This window comes from Capricornis sumatraensis, chromosome 6 (genome assembly GCF_032405125.1).
Source record: "Capricornis sumatraensis isolate serow.1 chromosome 6, serow.2, whole genome shotgun sequence".
NCBI lineage: Eukaryota > Metazoa > Chordata > Mammalia > Artiodactyla > Bovidae > Capricornis > Capricornis sumatraensis.
This window is the reverse complement of record NC_091074.1, coordinates 113,170,277-113,184,412: the sequence shown is the minus strand read 5'-3', so window position 1 is coordinate 113,184,412 and position 14,136 is coordinate 113,170,277. Positions and strand designations below refer to the sequence as shown.

At 46.8% G+C, this 14,136-nt stretch overlaps 1 protein-coding gene across 4 annotated transcripts in view; it reads left to right on the top strand.

The window, feature by feature from the left end:
- Nucleotides 1–6,260: 6,260 nt before the first annotated feature.
- TNC (tenascin C) overlaps nt 6,261–14,136 on the top strand; it is a 101,307-nt gene continuing 93,431 nt past the window's right edge. For all 4 annotated transcript variants that reach the window (XM_068974350.1, XM_068974351.1, XM_068974349.1 and 1 more), the window contains exon 1: nt 6,261–6,477. The gene's annotated coding sequence lies outside the window, so the exon portion shown is untranslated. The remainder of the gene's footprint in view (nt 6,478–14,136) is intronic.

The window sequence follows — 14,136 nt, the reverse complement described above, 5'->3', positions numbered from 1 at the left end:
TACAACCATGTACAAAACAGATAACTAATAAAGACCTACTTCATAGCGCAAGGAACTCCACCCAATACTCTGCAACAGCCTATATGGGAAAAGAATCTAAACCAGAGTGGATATATGCATATGTACAACTGATTCACTTTGTTGTACACTTGAAGCTAACACAACATTGTAAATCAACTCCAGTAAAAATTTTTAAAATAAATAAAAGAAAATTCAGTTTAAAAAAAATACAAGAAGGAAAGGAAGGAAGGAAGAATTAGCAGACAAGACAGCACTTGGTCTCACTAATGACGATTCTGAGTTACGGAGAAGAGACATGATTTTCTCAAGATAATTCACCTTGAAAATGGTTAAGATGGCTGGAATCCAAAACTGCTCGTGCCAGTCTTATGCCTTTTCCACCTTTTCCATCGTTCAACTCGTCATTCAGTCGTTTCACGGGAATATTAATTGACTTCTCAGTGCTTCAAGATGGAAGGCACAATTCTTGACCACGGGGAACTCTCACAGTGCCTTTGAGGAAATGGACAAGTAAGTCAGTGATAACAATAACGGCAAAGGCTCTCACCACCTAAGAAATCGTTTCAAGAAAGCTTTATGGTTTACCTAAAAATTCTGCCACAGATCAGAAGCCATTTTGAAAACCATGATATGCAGGAGCAATATTCAAAATAATTAACTAGGGGTATGGCATAGGTGGCAACAATAAACAGATGCTGGCTACAGACAGATCCGTTAGTAAGCATGTGAAAAGGTATGGTGCCTACCCTCAAAGTATTTATGACCTAAAGAGCTAAAAAAGGCCAGTATACAGTGTGCTAAAAATAAAAAAATATAAGCCTAAATGAGCACAGATGAGACATCCTTCTCTCTGAAGGTAAGGTCATGGAAACTGTCTTAGAAGTAAATCTTGAAACATAATATAAGAACTTGCCATGAGGCTAAAGTCCAGGGCAGGTTATTTAAGGGACTGGGAATGTACAAAGGATTCAGTCAGTCAGTTCAGTCGCTCAGTCGTGTCCGACTCGCTGCAACCCCATGAACTGCAGCATGCCAGGCCTCCCTGTCCATCACCATCTCCCGGAGTTCACTCAAACTCACGTCCATCGAGTAGGTGATGCCATCCAGCCATCTCATCCTCTGTCGTCCCCTTCTCCTCCTGCCCTCAATCCCTCCCAGCATCAGAGTCTTTTCCAATGAGTCAACTCTTCGCATGAGGTGGCCAAAGTACCGGAGTTTCAGCTTTAGCATCATTCCTTCCAAAGAACACCCAGGACTGACCTCCTTCAGAATGGACTGGGTGGATCTCCTTTCAGTCCAAGGGACACTCAAGAGTCTTCTCCAACACCACAGTTCAAAAGCATCAATTCTTGGCACTCAGCTTTCTTCACAGTCCAACTCTCACATCCATACATGACCACAGGAAAAACCATAGCCTTGACTAGACGGACCTTTATTGGCAAAGTAATATCTCTGCTTTTGAATATGCTATCTAGGTTGGTCATAACTTTTCTTTTAAGGAGTAAGCATCTTTTAATTTCATGGCTGCAGTCACCATCTGCAGTGATTTGGGAGCCCAAAAAGATAAAGTCCGACACTGTTTCCCCTTCTATTTCCCATGGACCAGACGCCATGATCTTCGTTTTCTGCATGTTGAGCTTTAGGCCAACTTTTTCAGTCTCCTCTTTCACTTTCATTTAGAGGCCTTTTAGTTCCTCTTCACTTTCTGCCATAAGCGTGGTGTCATCTGCATATCTGAGGTTATTGATATTTCTCCCAGTAATCTTGATTCCAGCTTGTGCTGCTTCCAGCCCAGCGTTTCTCATGATGTACTCTGCATATAAGTTAAATAAGCAGGGTGACAATATACAGTCTTGACGTATATTTGACGTACAAAAGCTTAAAGTCCTCTAAATTATTTTTTTAATTTTTTACTTAACATTTTTAAGTTGCTAATATCCTCAGGGATCTCTCATTTGGTAACCCATACCCTGATAGCCATAAAAGAGAGGAGATTTGTTCAGAGTCACACACTAATGTCTGCAGCTTCAGGACTCAAACTTACTCTACACCAAAGCTCTTTCCACTTTGTTCTGCTGACCAGACAACCTACTTTTGGTTGATTCACCATATTCCAGCAGGCAGGGAAGCTCTCCTCTGTCCTTGCACTCACTCACTGATCAATGATGTCTCTGAGCTTTTCTGTCTTTAGTTTTCTGAGTGAGAAGAGATGGAGAGGAAGAGCGCTGAAGAAAGCTTTGCAGACAGCAAGGCAGGGAACCCTGACCCTAAGCAAGTGCATCTAACTGAATGGTAGCCCACTGTGTGGGACCTGAGCTCCTCCACTGCTTTGGGAGAGATTTCTGGCAGATACACACTCACGTGGGACTTTTGGAAGGAGTTAAAACATTAGATGAATCCCCAGAAGGGGAGGAGGAAGAGGTTGGGAGCAGTAGAGGAGTCAAGGGGTCCTATGGGAAGTGAATGCTAGACTTAAAGAAATGGACACTCAGCTTCCTCAGACAGTACTGGTCCCGGCCAATATTCCACTCACTGGATGTTTTATCTCGGGGAAAAAAAAATGTATTGCATCTAACAGACCTTCAAGTAAGTGAGAATGATTTCACCTGAGCTGAACCCTTATAACCCTCAGACTCCAGACCACATCCTCCACTGGCAACCTGTGAACATAGCAAACAAGCAACAACAAAACCAGGCTTAGGCTGAGGACTCCGTGCAGAGGTGATGTGTACACATATTCACTCTACCCTCTCATGTGGGAAAAAGTGCTTACTGTAGGGAGAAGAATGCAGCTATAAGAGGTGGGACTCCAAGAGGCGCTGCCTCTGCCAAACAGGAGGCTGAATGGTTATGAATTCCATTAACATCTCCTGCTGTAATGTCTAACACGGTTTGGTTGCTCAGTTCTGACCTTGATGACCGTCTACATGGAATGCAGCCAAGATGGCCTTGGGTAAGTCATTTAGCCTCCCCAGGTCCCCTCTCCTCATCTGTGAAATGGACGTGTTGGGCAATCTAGTTTCCCTCTTCTGTTCTATTCAAGAGTGAAACAAGAAGAATTCAATCATAAGACACAGCGTATCAAACGTTCACTTGTCCCTCCATTGCTTCTTTCATTCAATGAACATTTACTGAGCTCCCACAATCCCCAAGGTTCTCTGCTAGGTAAGGAAGAGCAGGTGTCAGTACTGTCCTCTGGGAGCCTGGTGAGTAGGAGAAGAAACTAGATGTGTACTAGACATACAGTTACACCATGTACAGGCAATGACTGCCCTGAAGAGTTGTAACAGGCTATGGTGCATGGAAGCATTTCTTGTGGGAGACATCTAGAGAGCTCCATGGTGAAGTTGGGCTTCTCCGGTGGCTCAGATGGTAAAGAATCTGCCTGGAATGTGGAAGACCTGGGTTTCATCCCTGGGTCAGGAAGATCCCCTGGAGAAGGAAATGGCAACCCACTCCAGTATTCTTGCCTAGAGAATTCCATGGACAGAGCAACCTGGAGGGCTAGAGTCCAAGGGGTCACAAAGTCAGACATGACCTAGCAATAAACACTTTCTTACACTTTCATGGTGAAGTTAGATCCAAACTAGATGCCAAGTGGATGTGCGAAGATAGAGGTGAAGACTCCAGGCAGAATGTACCATTAGCAATGGTACCATTAGTGTACCATCTCCGGTATCGGAGAGCATATGGTGTATGCAGACCCATTTCCCTGGAAGGGAGGCTGCAAAAGCCCCAGAGAAAGATGAAAACAAGTGTCTTGTCTGGGTTCCTCTTACTTAAAAGCCAAGGTATGGCTTAAGATGCCACAAAGGTTTTGGAGAAAACTCCTTTTATAAGTAGCCTCTTCTAAAAATACACAAATAAAGCTAAACATCTCATTTTTATGTTACTGGAATATACTTCTATGACAGCTAACTATTGTATTATATTATATTATAAAGCTATGCTTTATAATGTTCTTATTTGTTTTTCCACTGGCCTGTTTCCTGCCTTGAGGACCAGCCTGATTACATTTGGCTTTTTTTTTTCTTTTTCCTTGCAATTGCAGGAGCCACTTGTAATGCATGCCAAGTCGCTTCAGTGAGTCAGACTGTTTGCGACCCCATGGAGTCTGCCAGGCTCCTCTGTCCATGGAATTCTTCAGGCAAGAATACTGAATCGGGTTGCCACTTCCTTCTCCAGGGGCTTTTCCTTCCCCAGGGATCAAATGCACACCTCCTGTATTGGCAGGTGGGATTCTTTACTGCTGAGCCACCCACTGGGAATGTCACTACAAGGATGGGGGCCGGGCCGGGGAGTTTCCCAGAAGAAGCCATAGGTATCACCCAGCTTTACAGCACACACTCTTATCCCATTTAAATATACACATGGTGACGAATATGTATTGATTATGTATCACATGTAAATATAGTCTCTATGCCAAATAACGTGTATAATATACTATTCTAATATTGTATTCCCTACCCCAGGAGATAAAGTGAGCAGACATGGGAAAGCTAAGAGAAATGGAAGCACTCACTAATGGTAAGAAGACATGGCCTCATGCTATAACAATATGCTTTGGCTAAAACGCAGAATTAAAAACTTCCAAAACAACCAACATTTGAATCAGCCAAAATGGTTCAACAGTTCAAATGAACTGTTTAATGACTTGACTATTTATGGGCTTTCTTGCCATCTGGGAAGGTCACTAAAGCAAAGAATACCAGGGCCAGAGAAACCATAGGAATGACCTTAATCTGGTCCCACTTTGTTCAGATGGGGAAACTGAGGCCCACAGCAATAATGATAGGTGTGGGGTAATATCTTCAGTACTGAAAACAGCTGAATTATTGAAATCTCTGTTATTAGTGCTTAATTCTAAAAACATTAAGGATCTCTGAATTAGCCCTGCGGAACAAAGACATATAGCTTCCATATACAAATACAGCATGATTTTTATATAAGCAGTGTTACAGTCTAACAGGGCATAAAACACTGTCTACATATCATCTGAACAGTGTTCCTGGGCTGTAGCTGCAATAGAACTGTGGATCCCAGGGCTGTCATTAAAATGCTCCCAGGGTGTATTCCAGTACTTTTCTGAACCTCAGCTTCTTTGTAAAAAGGGGACACCAGGTGTGCCTATTACACTTTCTGGTTAGAGGATGTAACGAAACAACGTCCATAAAGCACTTTGCGTGACACCTAATACAGACTTCATAAAGGAGGGTCTGGCAGTAGCTGCAGGTTAAGGGATGCCTCATTTCCCTCCAGGATCCCCCAAAGTACTAAGAGTTGTGACAAGCTCAAGCCTGGGTGCCCTGCACTGGCCGCTTCCCCGCTCCCTCCCATGCCTGTGTGTGCCCTGAGGATTCCCACTGCATGCTAACCACCAAACTCACCAATGACTCAGAGCTTGGAAAGAATCCACGGCCGGCTGGAGAGCAAAGGCACAGCTTATGTTTCAAAGATTAACTAGCTACTTTTTTTTCCCTTATGATGGATACCTTTCAGCAATTGAGAAGAAACCTCAGGGAACTCTCTTAGAAGACCCAGCTTAGAAGACAGGATCACTGCACAGAGCATGAATGGTATCAAAAAGCTACTCCCCTGTAGGATACCAGGGCTGGGACAATACTGCTTGTAAGCAGCTGGGCAAGGCTGCTTCCCCCGCCAAAAGACACTGGGAACTGATCCGTGCGCCCAGCGCTGTTCCCACCTGCTGACAACTAATCCCTTATCTCTCTGCTGGCCCCCAGAAACCCCGAACACCCCAGGCTTTTGAAAGGCTTTATCTCCTCTTTCCAGGAATTCAGCACAGGCCCTCCGCTCTCTCCAAGGTGCCACTGAGCAGCTGCTGCCCAGTGAGCACACGGGGCTGGCGAGCCCTGGTCTCGGTCTCCTTTCCACGTTTCCAGCCTGCCTGGGGAGAGAGCCAGAGTTCCCCCTCGCTCCCTGCGCTGCTGTCTCACAATTAGAAAATCCTTTTGGGGAGCAAAGCAAAAGTCACACTTTACTAACAGCTGCTCCCGGTCGGGGGCAGGAGAAAAGGGAAGAGGGAATTCCTACTTTTGCAATAAATTGTATGCAAATAGCTTCTTTCCCTGACCGAGAGCAGGGAGGGAGTGCGTCTTCCATGAGCTAACGCTGTTCCGCTGGGAGGGCTGTTCCTTTAACTCACCAACTGAAAAAGTGGGAAAGGATGTCTGGAGGCGAGGCGTCCCATTTCAGAGGAAGGAGCTCGCTATATAAGCCAGCCAAAGCTGGCTACACCGGCCACAGTCTGCCTACTGTCACAAGCTCGCCCGCGCGCAGGCATACACTCCGCGCCGCCGGTCCTCTGCACAAAGACAGCGGGGCTCGCGCTGACACTGGGGGGCCGCGCACAGGGAGCCCCGCTGCTCACATCCAGGTACTTGTTCCATGGAGCTGGTTCACTCAAGAATCTAGGGCTTTCCCACCTCCAGAAAGGTAAGTCTGTTTCACCCCATTGCCAAAGATCACTATGAGAGACTGCTTGCGTTTCCGGTACCAAGTGGGTTGTGGTTTCCTAAATGATAAAACTTTGGCTTTCTTTTGGTTGCTGGCAGAAAGTATTTGCTATGATCGGAAGCACCTTGACGTGTTTTCTACTTGCCCCCTTCCAGTCTTGGAGATTTCTGTCTGCTTGTTTCAGTTCTATGAAGAGTTCCACGTGCAGGGAACTTTTTAGGAAGTTGTTATCGCTGCCATTCTTCGGAGGGAGAGTAAGAATTCACTCTTAACTTGCCACCTGGCTGACTCACCTGTGAATATTTCTGTTTAAGGGTTAAGGTAGCAGAGTTTTACAGTGGAGTTTCCTCGTGGCGTTTCCATGGGGTAGGTTAGGAGGAGATTCATAGAGGATGGTAGAAGAACAATAAGATTTTACATCTCAGCAACCCTTACTTTACAGTTTGCAGAGTTGTGTACCATCCGTTTGTCCCTACGCCATCCACCCTGTGGTCAGACTTGGCAAGGGATGCAGGCTGGGTGAACAGAGAAGGTAACTCCTAGGGTCTGGTGGACAAGTGCAGACTGCACGACGGGAGTGGTAGACACGGGCTTCTGTTCTGAAGGGCGGGGGCAGGGGGACTCCCCAAGGATGCCTCCTGACTCTTTGATCCCTGGGCTGGGCACCTGGGTATAGTTGAGGTGCTCAGAGTCAGCAGCATCCCATATCTTTCTAAAATCACCTCTCCCTTCTCACCTCTCATTGCAGAAAGCCCTGAGAAACAGCTGCCCCTGGGCATGGGAAGCACAGCTCCCCTGGCAGCCTGGAAAGAACACAGGGGGGTTTCTTGGTCCCAGCAGTGTTGTAAGGGGATTAGGAACTTGGATTTTGAAGCCAAGGATCCCTTTAGTATCCCGATAACCACCACACCACACACAGGACCCTGGTAAAAATATGTAACCTCTCCGAGCCTCAGTTTTCACTTCTTTAAAATGGGGACAATACCTTCTGTTGTCATTGTGAGGAAATGAAATATAAAGAGATTGGAGGAGCAAGGGTGCCAGAACTGGAAGTCTGGGTAATCACTGTCATTGCCCCAGACTGCTACCACACTGGGGGTAGAGAGGGGCACTAAGTCCGTCTTGGATTGTTTCTCGTGCGTTCTTCACCCCATCCCGACTCCTACTCCCTGACTTTCTGTCCCACCAGGTCTGAAGGCACCTCTCTAGCTGGCAGGTCAGACTCTTGGCTGTATTTTACAAGCTGGAGGTTATGTTGGCACAGCTTGGGAAAAAAGGGAGCAGTCTGGGTTGGATGTGAAATGTCGAGCATTGATGCCAGAAGGCACAGGTTTCAAATCTGGGCCTTTGCGGATTCTGAAGCTGTCGGTTATAAAGTGCCATGCTGCCACGAGGGAGTCCTTGGAATGTGTTCCGTCCAGAGGGAGAGCAGGACAGGGAGCCTCCCTTGAAGAATGAATGCCTCTTTTTCATGTTTTTGTGAACTTTCCCCCTTTTGATGGTGTTTTCCCATCTGTGCTTTAGAAATAAAACCTGCTGCCTCCCCCAGCCGGCTTCCTGCCTTGTCCTGAGATGTGGCGAGGCTAACTCAGGAGTGGGGGAAAGCTTTGCTGGGTGCTGTTGAAACCTATGGGAAGTCTGCTGGCATTGTGGGCATCCAGCCCTTTGCAGCAGACAGAAGTGAGTGTTGTGTTGAAACTGTGTGTCGCTGGGAGGTGATGGCGTTTGGGGGAAGAAAACGAATATGCCTATTCTCTGATTTGCACAAGCAGTGTGAACTGGATAAGGATTGAGAAGTATGTTGCCAAGCTCTTCAGGTGTTAACATTTCTTTTTTCTATGTTTTAAAAAACCTAGCTCCCCTTCTCCTTTCACCAACTCCCTCCCTCACCCAAAGGAAAACCAGCCTTCCAAACACTGGCTTTATCATCCATAGAGAGGAGGACCATCTGTATCTCACAGGGCTCTTCTGACCCTCGGTGAGATAATATATATCAAACTTGGCACAGCACCTGGCATGTAGTAAGAGCTCAATAAATGGAGGTTTTCCTGTTTATCAGTTTGCAAGGACTTGGCCAAGATTAATGTTCTGAGACAGTGGTTTTCAAAAGGCAGTGGAAATATTCATCAACTGAAATGGAAATGACTCAGGCAAAACCCTGCTATACGGCAGGTAAATGTGGGCCGATTTGATTGCAGCAGAGCTGGCGGTTCCAAAACTCACCCCAGGGCCCTTGGCCTCTGGGACATTTCCACAAAATCTTGAACACACAGAGTACAGTTTAAAATTAGGAAGCTGGGTACTGTGTGTTCAGGCTGCAGTTTTGCACGTTGACAAGATTTGTGCCCCTCGAGATCCAGTGGAATTCCAAAGAAGTTTCCGAGGTCACACTGTAGATAGACATATATGCCAGGGCGGGGGCGGGGGGTGGGGGCAGGGGGAGCGTGTTAAATGTTTAGTAAAGTACAAGTTTTTAATTAACAGACATGACAGCAATAGCCAAAACACAAGGAAAGCCCACTCTCTAAATCTTTGTATACCTCATCTCACTGAATATCCGCATGTCAGAAAGGGACCATACCTACTGGACAAAGCTTGAAAAGCAGAGAGGATGAGTAACAGAGCTCAGAGGGATGGAGCCTTGTTTCAGACCCAGGTCCCCGCGACCCTCAAACCAGGACCCGTTCTGCCACATTCCTGCTGAATGCTGCTGCTTCTTGAACTGCCTTTAGAAGGAAAAAAAAATATTTCTTTCTGACTAAATCTGCCCCTCTAGCCAGACTGTGGCCACCCATAAATACAGCGGTAGCCTGATCATATAACCAGAATGGAATTTGGAAAGGGAATTCAAGCTGACAGAATGAAAAACACATCCCCCTTAATCCTACCCCTTCTAATGCTCACAATGGACTGCGAACACCTATTCTCACCTTCCCCTGGATTTCTACAAGCAGCCATGCTTTCTTAGAGGAAAAAGTATCCAGCTGGCTTGGTACACGAGTCACGCTGAAGTCACGGTGGTTTGGAATGCAGAGTAGGGTACAGACATTTAAGTTAACTCCGTATACAAGCCCTCTGTGATGATAACACACACACACACTCAAAAGAGTTAATGCGGAACTACGTATCACATATGTAATAGGAGGGTTTGCCTTTGGTTTCTCATCAATTTCTCACTCCAACACTGCACATTGTGAATTACTGGCCCCATTTCATGGCTAGAGAAGTTGAGACCCAAGGAGGTTGAAATGATGCATCTGAGGGTTTCCATAAGTGAGGGCAGAGCTGGCTTTGAACCCAAACTTTTGGACCAACAACCCTACTATTCTTTCCACTAGGCAGTATCACCTCCAGCAGTCAGGCTGGGCAGACTTCCATGAAACCCTGAAGGATGTCTTTTAGTGGTTGGCCAAGGTGGCAGAGAAGCCCTCAGCCGGCTCTGGTGTCTATTGATTTTGCAGAATAGCCCTGCGTATATCATTTTTCATGGTGCTCAGAAAAGGTCAGCTCCCGGTGTTGAAATGCTCTGCCTGGAGACAGAAACGTTCAAATTTCATGCCTGGGAGAGAGAAGGATGACCCTAGAGGCAGAGGTCAGGTCGTTATTGCTGAGTTTCATCCTAGAGAAGCAGGCATGCCCTTTGCCTTGTTGGACAGGTGGGAGCTCTGACTGGGGAAGCAGGGCTATACCTGTGCCTGCATCCTCTCCGAGAGCCAGGTATTTGAGAGCATCTGTTTTTAAAAGGGCTTATTGTAAGATGAAGTGAAGTCAGTATGGCCAGCCTCGGGGCAGTGAATCCCAGGAGATCAGGAAATAGTTGTAAGCTCTGAGCCACACATTCCCCTGGGTTATGATTCAGCTCAGACTCCCTGCTGTCTCACGTGGAGCAGCTGCTCCAAGCCTTCATCCTGAAGATCAGTGTGTGTGATGCTCTCCTGAACCATAACCCCTCAGGTGTGCCCCTCCCCGACCCCTCTTCCGTGGGTGTTTCCATTGCTACCTATGTTGGTCTATGTCCTCAGGTTCTCCGTGGCTGCACCAAGCCTTCTCTATTTCTTCCTGACTTTTAGAACCTCTCTGAAAGCCCTCCAGGCTTCCCTGGTGGCTCAGTGGTAAGGCATCCACCTGCAATGCAGGAGACGGAGGTTTGATCCCTGGGTCGGGAAGATCCCCTGGAAAAGGAAATGGCAACCCACTTCAGTTTTCTTGTCTAAGAAATCCCATGGACAGAGGAGCCTGGCAGGCTGTAGTCCATGGGGTCAAAAAAAGAGTGGAACGCAACTTAGTGACTAAAAAACAGCGTGGTTCAATCACATCTCACTTTGAGAAAATCACAGGGAATCCCCTTGAATCTAATCCCAGGCTAGTATACACACCTTTGACATGTGGGAAACGTTAGGTGAAGGTTCCTTTCCAAGAAGGAAAGCCCCTCTAAACTCTTGTAAACTCTAGGCAATAATTCCATTCAAAACAAAGAGCGGTGGCCTTACTATCAAAAGGGACTGTACACACCTACAGGCCTGCCTGATTCTCACCCTGGTGACCAGACTGCTTATTTTAGTTATGCCCTGAAGCCTAGAAATCCTTTTTGTGTTCCCTGCTCTGTTGTCTCATTTATCTGCTATCTCCTTAACTTTAGCAGCAACGTAAGTTCAACACCTCATCACTCCCTTTGACCCTCCATCATGGAAGAAAAGTCAGATGCCCACACTGAAAGCAGATCGGGAATGGAAAATCCCTTTCATGTGTATTTTTAGTCTATTTGTGAGTGAAAATGAAAAAAAAAATCATTTCATGCCAAGTTGTTTCAGATTTTTTAAATATCCTGAAATTCACAGGCCCTTAATTATGCAGCCATGGTAACTAGAATAGCTCTGGATGGTCCTTTAACCTCCCCTCTGTCAAGAGCCAGAAATATTTCATAAGCTCTGAAAGTAGACGGCTTGTTTCAGAATTAACCGTTGACCAACTGTTACCCTGGAGAAGGTGAGTTGGCAACTACTAACTTCTACACGAACGTGTCCAAAAAGTTCTTCTAGGAGGCACTGACAATGGTAATAACTAATATTTACTGAGGACTCTACAGGCATTGTGCCATTTAATCCGCAACAGTTGCTTCCAGCAAGTAGAAATGCCTCTCAGTTCAAACCTAGGGGACGCGAGGCTGGAAAAGTTTAAGTGGCTTCCCCAAGGCCACGCAGATAGTGATTGCCAGAGTCAGAACTCAAAGGCAGTTCCAAGTCCTGAGCACATGGTTATAACCTTCACACTCCACACTGAAATTCTATTCATCTCTGACAGCAGACAAGGCTGGACAGAGAGCAGGGCCCAGAAAGAGTCAGAGATGTGTCTTTCAGACCTTAGTGTTCTCTTCAGCAGGTGACTGCGGCTGCTCTCTTCAGCTCATTCCTTCAGGGCCCACTCCCTGCAGAAACTAATGAAATAAGTATTGTGTGATTTCTAGCATAATATGTTTCCCCTAGGGGCTTCCCAGGTGGCGCTAGTGGTAAAGAACCAGCCTACCAATGCAGAAAACAAGAGACTTGGGCTTGATCCCTGAGTCAGGAAGATCCCCTGGAGAAGGAAATGGCAACCCACTCCAGTATTCTTGCCTGGAGAATCCCATGGACAGGGGAGCCTGGTGAGCTACAGTGCATGGGATCACAAGAGTCAGATACGACGGAACAACTACACCACCACCACCTTCCCTGTAGTCTACAGTCATTTATTAGGGCCTATTACTAGTGGCGTGGGGCTTTCCTGGTGGCTCAGTGGTAAAGAATACACCTGTCAATGCAGGAGCCTCAGGAGACATGGGTTTGATCCATGGGTTGGAAAGCTCCCCTGGAGGAGGGCATGGCAACCCACTCCAGTATTTCTGGCCTGGAGAATCCCATGGATAGAGTCTGGCGGGCTACAGTCCACCAGGTCTGAAAGAGTCAGACACAACTGGAGTGACTTAGTAAGCGTGCACATGCATGTTGCCCCTACCAGGCTGGAAAATGCAGGAGGGTGAAGCCTGATCCAGGCCTCACCCCTGATGCCAGTCTAAGACATGACGCAGGGACATGCGCAGGTGAGCAAATGCTCACCCTGCTGGCGGGCTCACACCCCTCTGACAGTTCCCACAGAGCTCTGCACTTTCCCCACACACCTCTGTGCATCATAACTGCCCTGATGATCTCCTCCCCCCACCACCTGACTGCACAGCTTTGAGGACAAAGTCATCAGAGAGGCAGGAACCCTGTCTGCTGGAAGCTCATTCTCCCCAGAGCTTAGCCACCTGCTGGCAAGTGGCAGGCCCTCAGTAAAGTATTGCTGAAGAAACTCTGCTGTCCTAATGGAAATGAACAAAGAGTGCAACACCGCTTGGCTTCCAAACTGGGTCCTACGGTGACAGAAGCATTTTCACACACCAGACACAGTTTCAATAAAGCAGAATTCTCATACATTTACAAAGGTATAAAATAAGTTTTCTGTGTGTCACTCTCAGATCTTCCCAGCAACCAAATATTATTTCACAGTTAAGCAAACTGAGGCCACAAAAGGTTATCACCTGCACAAAGTAGAAAGTGGTGGCATTGGGATTCTTCTCCAGGAACTCCCAAGACTGTGCTTCTCTCACTGTGTCATTGGACATTCAGGTATTATTTCCATTTTCCAAATGAGAAAAGAGGTTAGAGGTAACAGGATACTTGCTAGAGTAACAGTCACATTTTTAAAGAGTATTCAATATAGAGAGTAATGCTTAATATGAATGCAAGACTTTCCAATGGTAGGCTTTATATAAAGAGATATATCAGATAGCTTAAATTTAATCTCCCAGGGATGTGTTCAGGATAAAACCGCACTTGGTGGTAGGCAGGAAAAAATGAGGCTTCTCATGCTGGCCAGTGCAGGAGATGTGGGTTTGATCCCTGGATTAGGAAGATCCCCTGGAGGAGGAAATGGCAACCCTCTCCATTATTCTTGCCCAGGAAATCCCATGGATGGAGAAGCATGGCAGGCTACAGTCCATGGGGTTGCAAAGAGTCAGTCATGACTGAGCATGGACACACACAAGAAAAAAAAAGAGATGGAACACTGACTGCAAGTCAGTATATTTTGGTTCAAAGTAGACTGAATACTGAGTGCAAGTGCAAGTATATTTTGGATTAGCTCTATGCCTATGGATGCCACATAGTGAAAGCCTGGCTAATAGCAGTGCCCTGGGGAACTCTGCTAAGCATGCCGTGCAATAAGCATATGCATAACCTTGCTGCAGAAAGTGACACACAACAGCCAGCACAAGAGACCTTAGAGCAACACTGGACTCCCTGCCAGCCAGAGACCTTCAGCAGAGACCCTCAGGAAGAGGGCCAGAGACCCTCAGGAATACTGCGTCCAGGGTAGGCTGGCGCCAAGAAACCAACCAACCAACAACAGCAACAACAATAGCAATAAAGCTTGTGAGGACCTCCGGCCGGGGACGCCATGACTGTCCACCCAGGGAAGAGGCAGCTGTGGGGAGCACATACCTGACGAGCTCTGATGGAGCAGGAGAAATGCACCTGCGGGGGAGGTGGCTCGCAGTGGGCAGGGATGCCTGCAGTGCTGCCCCCAAGGAAGTGGTCTGCTCTCTGAGGTCCTTATGCCCTG